This window comes from Homalodisca vitripennis, chromosome 7, assembly GCF_021130785.1.
Source record: "Homalodisca vitripennis isolate AUS2020 chromosome 7, UT_GWSS_2.1, whole genome shotgun sequence".
NCBI classification, from domain to species: Eukaryota; Metazoa; Arthropoda; class Insecta; order Hemiptera; family Cicadellidae; genus Homalodisca; species Homalodisca vitripennis.
In genome coordinates this window covers 126,593,901-126,610,691 of record NC_060213.1, presented here as the reverse complement: position 1 = coordinate 126,610,691, position 16,791 = coordinate 126,593,901, and the positions used below count along the sequence as shown (strand labels likewise).

Genomic DNA, 16,791 nt, shown 5'->3' with positions numbered 1-16,791 from the left:
GATTTAAAACCAAGCAGAACTACGTTGTTACTTGAAACACCTATTATGTAAGCAAGTTCGACATTTTGTTTTCAATATTTTTATATAGTGATGAATATCCATCATGATGCGATAATCATGATTGAATTGTGGTGGTGGCCACTTATTATATGTTGGCCCAAATATTACAAGTAAAGTCATCTGTTATTTTCTGCTTTGTATTATTAGTTATTAGTTAACATTATTAGTTAACTGTGATGAATATACTTCAATAAATAAGGATCCTACAGTAAAAATTGAGAAAATTATAAAACAGACACTAAAAAATCATGAAAATGAACTAGGAAAACCTCTTATTGTAAAATTAAGCCCTCAATATTCAAAGCCACCACATTTGTATGGACTACCGAAAATTCACAAAGATTTAATTCCTCTTAGACCAATAGTAAGTTCCATTGACTCTCCTGTATCAAAGTTATCAAAATTTTTGTTACCTATTATTAGTCCATTATTTGGACAAGCTAATTCTTACATCAAGAATTCAGAAGATTTTATCAATAAAATAAAAAATATTAATATTGATTACAATGATATTATGGTCAGCTACGACGTAAATAGTCTGTTTACAAATGTACCTGTCTCTGAAGCTTTGTGTCTGATTAGACAACGACTTTCTAATGATAACAACTTCAGTATGAGAACAACATTATCGATTAACTGTGTAATGGAACTTCTTACTGTATGTGTTAGCCACAACTATTTTCAGTTAAAAGATAGATTTTACAATCAAGTATCCGGTTTACCTATGGGTGGTGTTCTCAGCCCAATAATTAGCAACATATTTATGGACCACTTTGAAGACATTGCTTTTGAAAATTGGAGTATTAAACCCAAAATTTGGTTACGGTATGTTGATGATGTCTTTTGTGTATGGGAAAATAAAATTAACATCCAAGACGAATTTTTAAAACACATCAATTCAATTAGACCATCGATAAAATTCACTATTGAAAATGAGGTTAACAGTGAAATTCCATTTCTTGATATTTTGATAACAAAAACAAAAGAAAACACAATTAAAACAACATTATTTTACAAGAAGACTTTCAGTGGACAGTACCTTAATTATAATTCAAATCATCCTCAACATGTAAAAATTGGATTAGTACAAAGTTTGTTCCAGAAGATTAATCATTTGATAACTGATAACGAAGATAAAATTTCAGGAGAAAATTATACTACAGAACTTTTGATTAAAAACAACTACCCTCCGTCAATTATTGAACAAGCTAAGGCTAAAAACAAAATTTGCAAGCAAATTACCAAAAAAGACAATCCTAAATATCTCACTACCATAACTATTCCTTATGTAAAAGGAACATCAGAAAAAATTCGTAAGATAAATTATAAATTTAACATCCGCACTGTTTTTAAGTCCGAAAATAATATAAGAAGCTATTTAACAAAATTAAAACCGAAAAACAAACATCAAGAAACCAAGAATGTGATATATAAAATTGACTGTGGTTGCAACAAGACGTATATCGGCCAAACATCAAGACCTGTGGAAATTAGGGTAAAAGAACATATTTATAATTATAAAAAAGAAAACGTTGAAAAATCTAAATTAGTTGAACATGCAGTAAAAGAAAACCATCATATAAATTTTGAATCGTCTAGTGTAGTGTTTAAAGAATCTTCCTGGACTAAAAGAAATAAAATTGAAAGTGCGTGTATGACAGTTTTAAAAGATAATTGTATTTCCCAACCTTCCGTAAATTTCAGTGATATTTTTATACCATTAGTAAAAAAAGAAATCCATTCCAAAATTATGAATTGCAAACCATATTTTTCTACATAATTCTTTTATAATTTATTAGTTTTTTGGTCTTTACAGTTAGTTTTAAATTTTATTCTTTTTATCCATATGTTTATTCTATTTTACACATATGTTGTTTTCTGTAAACAATGTAAAAACTGATGATGCCTTAACCGGCGAAAGCGCTATTTTTAATAAATTTATTGTGGAAGTATCTAAGAAATGTCTTTTCAATTAAAACTCATCTGTTATTGTCATATTCCCACTGTTTATAGTTGGTACATGACCTGTGTCACAGTGAAGGTGTTAAAAACATTAGAGGATGTATTATAGGTGAACACATTGAATGTGGCAGGCAAACATTACTAATATTTAGTGTGTCTTAGGGTCGGTACATACCTGGCATCGCAGTGAAAGTGTTAAACTATGCTATACTCTTTGTACTTCATATGAGTATTTAAATTCATTTAATGTCCATATATTACAACCGTTAATTGAAATAATAAATTTATAGTTTGTTGTGTACAAGCTACTTCCTACAGCTAATAGGCCATTATACAGTTTTGATGCCACTGTTTCAACTTCCTCATCTGCGTTTGATTTGAATAGTAATGGGTACCATTTAGTATGCATGCCCTGCTATTAAGAAAATTAGTTCAACTGTCAGTGAATGCTTTCACCATATCAATTAGTCACTAGGAACTGAAGACTGATTGAATTCAATTACAAACTGACAGAGTCATAGCTTACCAGGCATGTTAACTGTGTCAGACACAAACACTTATTGTATTGATTAAATCTGTAACAGTTATTTACGATGGTAATCTGTAAAAATTGTGAACTAAATACATTTGCCATAGATTAGTAGGCTGTATAATAAGTCTAATAAGTATACAGTTTCAGTGGTTTTCCACTAAAAACATTTTTTAACTGTCAAATTCATGTCCTGATTTTGCCAAATTCTTAATTTTGGATAACAATTTTTTTAGGGGTGAAGTGTGTATTTTTATGTGTAATATGATATAACATGCAAAAAGAAAGTTTTTGACCATAACATAATATTTCAGTAATTATTTTTATTACATTTAATATCAAACAGATTAATTCTGGCAAGATATAGGGCAGTGATTCTTTCTCATGTTCTCGAAATACATATGAAGCACATTCAATACTTGTACATCATGAGTCATGTGAGATTATAATATGTGTCTATACAAAAACACGATGTTAAGAATGTGCTCATAATTGAATAGTATAAAAATTTAATTATAAAATTGTAGAATGTCACTACACACATAAATAATGTCAATATTAGTAAAAATTAATGCACTATATCGAGAAATTTGATGAAACAATGGATGAAAGGGTGAAAAATTAGTGGTTAGACACCTTATAAATATCACTGGTTTTTTTATTAAATTCATCTGTTAAAGATTTGTAAATTCGCAGGAACTGACAAAATGTGTTATCAAGGAATTTGTACAACTGAGGTTACAATGCAGTATAAAACATACAGTTGTGTCACCATGACAAAATTGGATAATTGCCCAATTGAGCAATTTGTACATCGAATAAGCTACTTTATAATCAGACGTGACCGTGACTTTTAATTATAGAATGTTAGCTATTTGCATCAGTATTGCTGTTAATTTCAAAATTCTTCAACAGGTGGTAATCAGAGCCAGTGGTTGATTCCACACACAACGTAGCTATGGCGGAAAAAGTTGATTCAATGTGAAAGTTGAATTTATCTCCAGTTCACCTTCCTCTTAGTGCAGCGTCTGGAATCTGATGCCGACTCAACTCTTGGAATCTGGAGTCACGTTTGTCTGATGAGATCCAAAAAAGTTGGTAACAAAAAAAGCCATGTTGATTCAAACCGGTTTTTGTTCTCTTAGGATAAAAGAAGAAGAGAAATTGCACTTGGTCCTAAAAGAACCTTTGCACTGCTTCCAGAGTGACAGGGTATTCTGGATGGGTAGGGTTGGGGGTGGGTGCTGCCTCCTGTCAAGATCCATGAGGAAGGAGTTTGGCATTTATCTCAGTCATGCCTCCATGGAAGAATGTGAGACCAGCTCTGTACCAGCCTCTCCAGTCAAAGCGGGCAGGAGGTGGCACGCTCTCTACGCTAGCAACTTCTTTTAACACAACTCCAATAGTCATCCCTTGCAATAGACTTGACCTATTGATCTAACCATGCACTCTTACCCAGCAGGGATCACTTCTGGCTGGTTTATACCTTTCAGTTGAATCCACCACTGGGCACAGCAAAAACCGATGTGTCACTTCAATCTGGGCAACCTTATGGATGTCCAGGAGCGGCACATCACTGCAAATGTCGAGATTCTGAGGTTCATGGGCAATTTGATAGAGCTATTCTACTGTGGGAGATGAATGTTGGAGTTGGTGGGGTTTGTTCCCTAACCTCAGAGGTTCTTGTTAACCTTAACAAGGATGTGCCACCCCCTGCCTACTTTAACTGGAGAGGCTACAGCTTGCCTCTCCTTCTTCCGAGGAGTCATGACTTTGAGATTAGTGCCCAAATCTTTCCTCATGGATCTCGATATAAGGCAGCCCCTACTACCTAACCTTACCCATCACGAATATCCTGTCTCTCCAGAAGCACTGCGGTAAAGGATGTCCCCTCCTGAACATCCATAGGGCTGCCCAGATTTAAGTGACACATCAGTTTATGCTTTACCCAGTGTAGGTTCAACTGGAACGTATAAGGCAGCCCGAAATGGGTGACTCCAACATTTGGAAGTTATGAATTTTCATTTCAAGTTCTCCACTAGGCCTATTAGATTTGTATGTCTTATTTTAACTATAAGTTTTTAATATGTCATATCCACATAGATAAAATTCGCCAAAATTCACTGTTGTAAAAAGTATTAAAAAGATGAGAAAAGGCATAACTTTTTATCAAATCTGAACCAAATACCAGAACTATAACTAATTCGCACTGTACTATATGAGCTTGTTTAAAAAGCAAGAACTGGCGACTTGCATTGTTTGATTATTTTTCTCCATCAAGATGCCCGGATTTTTATAAAAATTCTACAGGTATGTAATGTTGAACTAAAAAAAAACTATACATTTAGGAAAAAATCGTAAAATTAGATTTTTTTTATAAACTCTAAATTAGGTATAAAACGGAATTTGGGGATGAATAACAAATATTTTGGTATCAATTTACAATAACGTGACCATGGAAAAGTATGTTCATCGGCAACAAAAATCAAAGGAGTTACGATTTTTTGAAATCCTCTAAAAACTCTGTTTTTGACAGTACCTCTGGCAACACTATCCATATTTGACAGTTTGGTATTACTCCGCGGCTCTCTCAATAAAGAAGGGACGCCATTTTGAACTATTTTGTTCCTCCGTGTCTATTCTTAACCTCCAAGTTCAGTAGTGGTAATGGCACACCTTTGTGTTGGATGTTCGTTATCTTATGTGGAAGCAATTCGTTAAGGTAAGTGATAAGTTACTGAAATGATGCTGACTAGTACGTTAATCCTGTCAACGATGCCTGCCCGCTGCGCACTGCTTGCTCTTTTAGAAAAAAAAAATTAACTCGAGCTTGCAAAAGTCAAATCCCAAATCACGTGATGCCCCTGCTCCTTAACGCAATAATGCCCGAAAGGCATCAATATAATACAATAATATACTTTCCCCCCAGTTTATATGCACCTGTGATAATAATACTTGGCTATAAATGCCCAACCCATGAAAAAAAGTCCATTTTCCATTGTCACGCTATTGTAAATAAATACCAATATTTTATATTTTTTTGCACTAAAATTTATGTTTAAAATAAAAAAAATCATCAACACGTTTCTATATCCTTTTTTTGAGAAATATTATGTATAATATGTTACACTTTGAGAATTAATTGTAGTTAAAATAAGCTTTGGAAAAATACATTAGCCTACCTGCTCTAATGTGCTACTAGGGTACAAGTAAGTTTGCATGCCATTTCTAGGATTAATAATATTATGCATGAAAAAAGAACACCGTTAGTGTCGTAAATAAAAAATTCATATACTTTACACACAAAGACTACATAAAAAAAGTTCAATAATTAAAGGTGAGTAGAAGCCATCATTGTTGTCAAATATCACAAATTAAAGTTAACCTTTAAAACATGGCTGTACTTCCTACAAACTACTGTACAAACCAATCAATCAAACAAGTGAACAACTGAGTAACTCAGCAGTGCAAATTAATTTTAAATGATCAGTTACCTCATTCATAGACATTGTGAAAATGTTCCGTCACTTCTTCACGTTTCAACTGAAAAATAAATAAGTTATAGATTAGTTCTATACTGAACTATAAGTATCAAATAGCTAAAAATAACTGTTTGTATTTCTTTGTAATATGTGTATAAGATTCAAAAACATCCCCTAATGGTTTTACAAACAAAGTATTGCTATCAAAAGCTGACTCGTATGGTATTCATGCTTAAAACCTATTCCCATTGAGGTAACTGCCTCAATGCATACAATAAAGGAAAATTAGGTACAAGTTGCACCTAAAAAGCAGTTTGTCTAAAATAGATGTGATAATGAGTGGTAGTAACGGTGCGTGAGGACTGAAGAAACGAGAAAAGGCGTTATCAATTAATAACGTAAAATACTGTTATCGTAATGCAACGAATTGAGAAACTTTTCAGCTAATCAGTGATTTTTAACATCGTAAAATAAAAATATCATCGACAGGTGAAAGCGTTACTACAAGTTGTAATCGTTTGTAAGATAATTTTTATAAAATCACTGGTTTAAGCTATTACAATTCAGTCTGCATGAATATAAAGAAGAATTTTAGTTTGCAGCGTGGTGTTGGCTCGTTACTGAAACAACAGCTGAACACAACAACCAAACAACATATCACAAATGTTTTCTTGTGTAGTAGAAAAATTTAAACGTGAAAAACCTTTCTTCATTTTATTTTATTTTATAAACTACAAACATAGCCTAATATTGCATCACAGCGTGTGAAATTTCAGTATGTTATGGAATCTTTATCGGTATCAATTTACATTAACGTGACCATGGAAAGGTATGTTTCATTTTTTTTCCCTGAAAACTACAATTTTTCCTGAAAACAATATTGAAGAAAAAATTCGTCGGCAACAAAAATCAAAGGAGCTACGATTTTTTTAAATCCTCTGAAAACTCCGTTTTTGACAGTTTCCTATAACTCCGCGTCTGCTCAAACTCAGTATAGCCAGATTTTAAAAAACCGATTATCATACCAACAACGAGAAATTATCGTACTTTCATATAAAATAATCGTACCAAACACATTTAATGAAAAAGTATGTTATGTTCGTATAATAAATTATGTTATAATTAACTTTTGGTTTGTTACTTGTATAAACTTGTCAAAAATCTTTCATTGTACGATAATAACTACCCATCGTGTATCTTACTGGTGCATAAAATCAATGAAATTATCGTACCTTTACGATAATTATCGTACCTCTGGCAACAGTATCCATATTTGACAGTTTGGTAATACTCCGCGCCTTCTCAAATAAAGAAGGGACGCCATTTTGAACTACCGTTGTTCCTCCACGTCTATTCTTAACCTCCTAGTTCAGTAGTGGTAATGGCACACCTTTGTGTTGGATGTTCGGTATCTCACGTGGAAGCAATTCGTAAAGACGGGTCTGACTAATACGTTAATCCTGTCAACGATGCCTGCCCGCTGCGGTGCTTGCTCTTTTAGAAAAAAAATTAACTCGAGCTTGCAAAAGTCGAATCCCAGATCGCATGATGCCCCTGCTCCTTAACGCAATAATGTCCGAAAGGCATAAATATAATACAATAATATACTTTCCCCCCAGTTCATATGCACCTGTGATAATAATACTTGGCTATAAATGCCCAACCCATGAAAAAAAGTCCATTTTCCATGGTCACGCTAATGTAAATAAATACCTCTTTATCGATTAGTGACAAAATAATTGGACCTTCCATTCTTAAAATTGATATTATGAAGAACCAGTATTGTAACCATGCGTACTGTAACCATGAACACACAAGTGAGCTTGTAAAGTTTTTGTTAAACTTTGGTACTACTACTAACATATTTAAGATAACCTAATCTAAACCTATTTATGTCACAAATAACATTCCATTGTGTATTTTCATTCCTAGCCTCATTGCTTGTACGAAATGGCCTTGACTGTTACTAATTACTGGTAACCTAAAACCAGAAAATCATTATGAAAACACCAAATCATTCAGCCCAGCTGTTACTGATATAACAGTATCCCGGTAATAGGTTACCATTGAATTACCTGTTACTGACACTAATACTACCCATCTGTAATAACAGCATGTACAATGGTTATGTAGGCTACATGTTTTAATTGTGCCAGACACATTTATCCTTCATAATAGTAAAAAGTAAGTAAATTTTATACTGTTTCATTTGTTATATTTTAGGTAATTCTAAGCAATATATGGGTCAACCTCGATTTTTTCTCATATTACAATATAATGTTCCAATAGGTCAATTAGAAAAGGAAATGACTAGAATTTCTTGCGGGAAAGCAGTTATAGGGAGCAGGCAACCGCCAGACGGTCATATATTGCTTAGAGTTACCTATTAGTGATCAGGGCATGTCCATGGTAACTCACAGTTACATTTCAACGTGGGTCCTAAGTTAATTGTTGAAATATTTTAATTTTTAAAGCATAATATTAAGCAAAAATATCTTGCAGTATTAAGCAAGAATTATAATACACACTGGCCAGATTTCAACTTCCTGAGACTAATAATTAAGGTAATAATAATTCTCTAGTTTTTGGTAACTCATGTTACACAAAAAGGACGTCATAATTTGAAAGCAAACTTTAACATGAAAACAACTTTTGTCCTAAATGTTTAATTTTTCTTAATCTAAATACTTAAGATTGGCTCAAGAGTTTGTAGTTTAACTGTGACAAACTACAATAATAAAAACTGAAAAACATAATTTTAATAATATACTATTGACCTAATTGACAGTAACTCACGTTACAGTAACTCATGTTACATTGTGTCTCCTTTCCTAAGGACATTTGTTATTTGTAGAAATAAATTTTGTTATGTAATTTTATATATTGAATTGTGTTTAATAACTACTTTAGTATCAGTACACTTAATTATTTTAGTTTGGTATGATTAAATAGTTGTTTTAATTGTAAAAAAATAATACAACTTTTTACAAGTGTAAAAACAAGTTTTAACTTATTATTTCTAAAAACAACATATTTTTTAGCCCTGTTCTATAACTTCTAGTTTGTATTTTTCTCATAACACAACTATGAAAGAATAAAAAGATAAGATCAAATAACTTTATGGTAATTACAGACTACATTTTTACATGGTTTTGTATATATAAAGAATATTCACTAACGCTTAAAACAATTAGACAGTCTGTGTAGCTAACATTTTACATTTCTCTGATATTTATTTTGTTTTTAAAATAATAATAATATCTACCACCTTTCATTTTAATTTCTGGAAGAGGCATGACACTCAAAATTTGTCCAAGTTTGACGAAAAGTAACATAATTTTCGATTGGTTTGAATGTATAACAGTTTTTATCACTTTTCAAACACATTACTTGGGTCTCCAAACTTGTCAATACCACTTTGGCAAATAGCAACATAATTAAATGTAACCAAAGAACCTTTTTCACTAGGTTGAAGTGGTAACTCACGTTTACAAAACATATTGGTGTGTACTTGAAGTGGGCCTAATAAATCAAATAATAATTTCCTGAATAAAAAGATTTATATAAGCTTATAATGTAAGGTTATCTCAGTTTAAATGCAAGTTTTATATTTATTAAAATCATAAGATCAAACCCAAAATATTGGGAACAAATTTCGGTAACTCATGTTACACTTATATTTAGAAGTATGTTTGAACAATTAAAACAGGCATTATATTCTGACCAATACAAATATAAATATTACCATAACTATTTAATTGTTTTGAGGTTAACTATGTTAAGAGCTTGTTTTGTATTAGTATTAACTCCAATATATAAACAATGTTTAAAGTGCTATGAATAAACATCTTTACAGTAACTCACGTTACAGAAAAACTTATATGAAATTCCTGCAAATGAAACAAATTAAAAAATTTAAAAAAATAGTACCATACTTGTAATAGTTTTCTTAAATAGAATCTGTTTTATTATTGTTATTGGTTGTGTATTACATGAGTAAACTTGAAAAATCTGTAATTTCGGTAACTCACGTTACATGAAGTAAGGTTTAAAAGATAACCTAATAGAAAGAACAATTCTTAACCTAAAATTTAAAAAAAGCATAATTTTAGTTAGCTTTTGTTCCAAAGATGGCTTCTTGGTACTGGCCCACCTTCTAGATTAATGTATAATCAGTTATAAAATTGAGATGTGAGACTTAACAAACAGCCATCAATTGAACTCTGCTAACAGGTGTTTAACTAAACACAAAATACCACCAACAAAAATAAAATTTTTCCTCTAAAAAGCTAATGCTGTCAACATTGCTCAGAATAATCTTTATCTGAAAACATTCAAACCTAGGTTATTTCATAAAAATATTTTTTTAATATTTTTGTCCTGTTTTACATGGACATACCCATCAGGGGCACTGACGTGATCTGGGCTTCAAATTTGGAACTACTCGAGTTTAATTTTTTTTTTCTAAAAGAGGCAAGCAGCGCGAAGCGCTGCGCAGCGGGCAGGCATCGTACGTGATCCTTTTTTTATATAAATGTCTGATAAATTGTTATTACATATTACAATATAATGTAGGTAATGTATGTAAAACAATTTTAAACACATAAATTAAATGCTGGAAAGCAAAGTAAACCAATATAATCCGCCCAATACAAAATCTCTCCGTAAAAATCTGGTAAAGGAATCTGTGTCATTCCTTTGGCCTGAATCAATTCAGTATAGACGAAGATCACGCACGATGCTTGCCCGCTGCGCAGCGCTTCGCGCTGCTTGCTCTTTTAGAAAAAAAAATTAACTCGGAGTAGTTCCAAATTTGAAGCCCAGATCACGTCAGTGCCCCTGATCACTAATAGGTAATTCTCGCGGTTGCCTGCTCTCTATAACTGCTTTCCAGCAAGAAATTCTAGTCATTTCCTTTTCTAATTGACTATTGGAACATTATATTGTAATATGAGTTGCCTGCTCCCTATAACTGCTTTCCGGCAAGAAATTCTAGTCATTTCCTTTTCTAATTGACTATTGGAACATTATATTGTAATATGAGAAAAATCGAGGTTGACCCATATATTGCTTAGAATTACCATATTTTATAAATACACATAACCTAGATTGTTTTTATTCACCATAACATTATTACTTTTTTATACTGGAACTTGAAATACCTATAGCGTAATTTGTTTTAAGTAGTTATATTGAGGATTCTTCACTCAATTGTTGATTTGACATGGAATAACCCTCATGAATATCGATGATTCGATATTATCAATCATTTGAGTGTTGGACGCTTACTGCTGCAGCCTTGTATTAAAATCAGCTAGCTGTGATTAATTGCAAATAACTATAATTGGAATGTTTTTGGGGTAGGGTACAATAAGCAGATCCGGTTTTTTATATCGAAGAATGTAATCGTAGATACCTAATATTCGCATCTCAAATCCTAGACTATCAATCAATTTAAAGGATCTATAGTCCCCAATAATAAACATATGTTTTCAATTAAAATGTGAATTTAATATTAACAGTGATAAGCCTAAAACAAATTATTATAACCAAAATTAGGAAAACATAAGACGACCATATTTGCTCCTCTCACAGTTAAATTTTTGTTTCTTTCCCAAAAAATTTCACGTAATGGGTTTTTCGGTACGAGTCCAACGTGTTGAAGCCACGTAAAACATCTATCATCTTTCAAATCAATGTTGTATCTAGTTTTCTAAAATTGACTGCCATTCTTAATAATCAAATGTTACTTATGTAAAATTGAAATATTACCTTCCGTATATTATTTGAAAGTGTTTGCAGCTGTTGATATATATAATTTAAGTTAATTTGTTAGATGTTCAAAATAATTAATTAGTATCGATTGATTATATCAATGGTTATGATTAAGTAATATCGGTTGCCAATTTCGATATAAAACACCGGGTCCGCTTATCATACCCTAACCTGTTTTTGTTTTCGATAGTTTAAGTATTTCTAATTGATAACCACTAATTCACTGATTCGATTGTGATGGTGGGCGCTTACTACACAGCAGCTCTATTATTTCTGCATGAGAAAAGTAGTTCTACAACTTAGCTTAGGCAAAGTGAAATCAGCAGATAATTAATTGGGTAGGGTCCAATAAGCGGACCCGGTTTTTTATATCGAAATTGGCAAACGATATTACTTAATCATAACCATCGATATAATCAATCGATACTGATGAATTATTTTTAACAACTTAAATAATCTATATGAACAGCTGTAAACACTTTCAAATAATACAATTAAGGTAATATTTTAAATTTCACGTAACATTGTGTATTAAAATGGCCGTCAATCTTAGGAAGCTTCACGAAATTGCTTTAAAAGACGATAAAATATGTTTTTTTATGGCTTCAGGATGTTGGGTTAGTACCTAAGAATCCATTATGTGATATTTGTGGAAAGGTAACAAATGTAACTGTCAGAGGAGCTAACATGGTCGTCTTCAGATGCAAAAAAAGAAGGTAATGGTGGACACAACTTTAGTAAAAACGTTTTCGTTCTGTTTCATTTAGTTAAAGTTATGAGTTTCCCTGATTTTGGTTATGTTCATTTATTATTTGTTATCATTAAATTCACATTTTAATTTAAACATATGATTGTTATTACTTTTATATCGATTGATAGTCTATGATTCGATATGCGAATATTAGGTATCGATGATTATATTCTTCGATATAAAAAACCGGGTCCGCTTATTGGACCGTACCCATTAATTTAATAAGTATCATGTTGAACTAGGCCTACCCTACATCTAAATGAGACGTACTGAAAACCTAAGTAACATTGTTAACTTAGTCTATTACTGATTTTAATTGGCCTACTATCAAATGAGTGATCCAGGTGATCGGTACCGGGTAGGGTACGATAAGCGGATCCGGTTTTTTAATATTGATGAATGTAATCATCGATACCTAATATTCGCATCTCAAATCCTAGACTATCAATCGATATAAAAGTATCTATTGTCCTCAATAAGAATCACATGTTTCAAATTAAAATATGAATTTAATATTTACAGTGATCAAACAAATTATTATAACCAAAATCAGGAAAACTGAAGACGACCATATTTACTCCTCTCACAGTTACAGTTGTTTATTTTCCACAAATTTCACATACGTTTTTCGGTACGATTATGTGTATTATCTGAAAGTATTTACAGCTGTTGATATAGATTAAGTTAATTGTTCAAAATAATTAATCAGTAACGATTGGTTATATCGATGGTTATGATTCAGTAATATCGTTTGCCAATTTCGATATAAAAAAAACCGGGTCCGCTTATCGTACCCTACCCTCGGTACCTACTATGTCAGAGTATCAAGTAAAATTTCATCACTCTGTATTAGAATTGAGAAGTTACCTCATATGTATGACTCAAGCTGAACCGTATCAAAGATAAGATACAGAAGTGAATATTACAGGAATAACTATAGTAATAACTGATGTATGTTTATTATTTACTAAAAGAAAAAAAAGTAATACAAATAATGTCCAAAACTAAACAAAATACAATGATACCGGAGTAATGACATCTTAATTTGTTTAGGCTCTGTTGAAAAATAATGCAACTTTCCAATAAAATCTAATTAAAAATGTCAACAACGCCCTCTAAAAAGATAATTGATGTCAAACAAAGAACCTTTAATCAATCTACTTCCAAATGCGATAAAGTTTAATACTAAGAAAAGGAATTAAATAAAACGTAAAAGTACTCGTATATTGTACATACATTTTATCACCTAAAGCCGGTTCGGTTGAGTGTAGCACAATGATACACTTGCTAGGTGCTTCAGACAGATAGCAGAGGCCACCGACACCGAACGTTCCATAGAAGACAGAAAAAGTAGAGTTACAAAATAACATAGAATATAACACCTCAAAATAATAAAAAAACAGTAGCAGTCGTGGGACTGCCGATAGAAGTGAAAAGGGAACTATTTAGTTGAGAGTAATTAACAATACGTTATAGTAGCAGTACATCTGTAATTGTAAATGTGACGCGTTTTTAATTTTCCAATTTTAAAATCCACGAAAAAATATTATCATATAACTAGAAATCTATTTTACCACGCTAGTAAGATAAATCTTATACCGTAATAATACTCATTTCATGATGAAGAGGTTAAATATTAAAAACATAATTAAAATGAATAATGCTAAATTTTAAATACAAATATTCATAAAAATATTAAAAATGTTTAAAAATATATTCGTTTGTTTTCATTATTCATTTATCTGTATAAAAATATGTTGTAATTGCTCAATATTAATAGTTAGTTAAACATAGAATACAAGTGAGTAAACACCGAGTGAACAACAGTGAGTTGAACACCGTTGTAAATAATACAGTTATTGCTACGGATAAAGTATATAATTGCAATAACAATTAAACCCACAATATTTTTAAAACTAATAAATTAGTTAAATTAACTTGGTTCTTTCGTAAAGGTATTTTTATTGCACAATAAAACTAATTTATTGAGTTAATACGGTATCAGTGAGCCAATGCGCCAACTACAGTTCCGGCAGAAACGTTCACTCATCACTTCATACGCTACTACAGGCTAAACTAAACTTCCAATAAAAAAATGATAAATTACAAAAAAAATATTCATCTATTTTCACACAACTTTCTCGCTGACAAATTTTGTCTGACCAAAAAATAAAAAAAATCCTCGCTTACTACTTTTTTTCTTGTCATTGTAAACGCTGTGTAAAATGTAAACAATAATAAAAATTATTTCGAAATTTTTTTAATATTTAAAAATGTAACCAATAGATTGCCAATATTAAGAGCTTTAATTTGACGCATCTTACAGAATTGTACGACATTGGCTTCAGTTTTAAATCGCGAGAGGAAGCCGTAAAGGTCACTGATTTTCGCAGTCTGTTTTCATACTCCGCCGGGACAGTTTTAACACAGCGAGACTGACTTTTTCATGCAGGTTAGTAGTCCGCGGCCAAGTCTACGGTTAAAAAACACAGCGAGACTGACTTTTTCATGCAGGTTAGTATCATTAGCATGTCGGTGACGCGAACCGAGGATTTTACCCTCTACCAAAACGCTCAACGCGCCTAAAGAAGTTTTCACTTCAAAAATTAGCTTCAGTATTTGTACAAGTAGATTGTGGGCTGGAATAGACTGGCCAGAGAACGTGTAAATAATGAATAAATAATAATACCGTTCTCATCTTCATCGCGGTACCCCATATTGTCGGATCGTTATCTTTTCTTTAGTGTCTTTTGTTATATGCATTGTGTAGTGTAGCAGCAATCTATTTAGGACCAATGAGGATTCTTCACAATATTCAATAAGATTGTTACGATTATGCCTGTAATTTTCACGGCTTCTTACGTATTTGTTATTTTAAATATATTAAATTTAAGATTTTTTGCAGCTTAGCCAGTAGTTTGATTTTCAACATTTTAGAGTTTATTTTAGTTTATGGGTATACGTAGAGGTGAATTGTAATTTATATTTATTCACACGTTCTATCTGTGGCGTTCTGTCCTTTTCATAAAGATGGTGTGTATACTAGTGCCAGATCGGATTAGTGATTAAGAGGGTCCGGGTGTCCCTATCTCCGCTATGTTAATTTTATTAATTTTAAGATACCTTTTCAAAATAACTATAAGAGATATCAAAATGAGTTTTGTTTTGCCTTATTTATGAAGGTTTTAGCTATATTTTAAGCTAAGGAAATATTGAAATCATAAAAAACAAATTTATAATGATTAAAAAAGTAATAGATATTTATTCAGTTTTTTTCTGAATATTTTATTTATTTTCTCAAAAACTAAAAGTGATATTAAAAATTCCTTAGCTTAAATCATAGAGCTGTTTAAGCTGTACAAAATAAAAAAGAAATCATTAAGATATTACAAGCGGATCCCGAGAAAAGGTATTTTTTGTCGAAAAAAATACAACTTTCGGAAAACGACAGATGAAAATAGGTACGTAAAGATACAATCAAAATGCTTACTTTAATGCATTCCTGCTCCATATGAGGGGTTGTCTGGATCTTCTTCCATCTCATACTGGTCTTCTAGTCTCTTTTTCAGCATTGACCTCTTTTAGCGGCACTTTTTTCAATTTCTTGAATCGCCTTGTCTGCTTTTTGAACCCGTAACTCATCAATGCGTTTCATTCGTTTTGCACAGTTTGCCCCCGGACGAATACCCAACCTATCAAGCACTTGGCATGTAACAATATTTCCCTCATTATAGATACCTATAGCATAAAAAACTCCTAACTCCAATGTATTTCTCAGTTTCGTGACTAAAATTATATATTTTTACAAAAGCATCCTTTATAACGTTGAATTAGAATTTATGTTATATAAACCTTATAGTCACGTCGGAACAGAAAAAAATATGTTGAGTTTACTCCAAACCTACGAGATAGTTTATTTTGATAATTTGATGAAAGTGTTTTCTAATATAACCGTTTGTAAGCATTGTCATGAAGCGGTTGTCTTTAAAGTAAACAATCGCGTTGGTTTGTTCTTTTTAAGCAATTTTACATATATAGGATGTGATAAAACAACAATGGCTTCATATGAAAACTCTTTTGATTTACCTTACAGGACTGCAGGTTAAAAGTTATACGGCATTAATGCTAGATTAGTTGGCAGAGATCTGGTGGCTGCTTTCATTCTCTGCGGGGTTCTAAACTTGGAAAAACCCTTCCACAAAGTTTATTAGATATAACGTTTGGGGTCTGCA

The 16,791-nt window shown here is 31.8% G+C and overlaps 1 long non-coding RNA gene across 1 annotated transcript; it reads right to left on the bottom strand.

Annotated features, from left to right (window-relative positions):
- Positions 1–5,823: 5,823 nt before the first annotated feature.
- On the bottom strand, positions 5,824–13,960 carry LOC124366600. The gene is made up of 2 exons (XR_006922836.1): positions 13,796–13,960; positions 5,824–6,094 (listed from the first exon to the last, which is right to left on the bottom strand). It is a non-coding gene; the product is annotated as an uncharacterized LOC124366600 (long non-coding RNA).
- Positions 13,961–16,791: the final 2,831 nt, after the last annotated feature.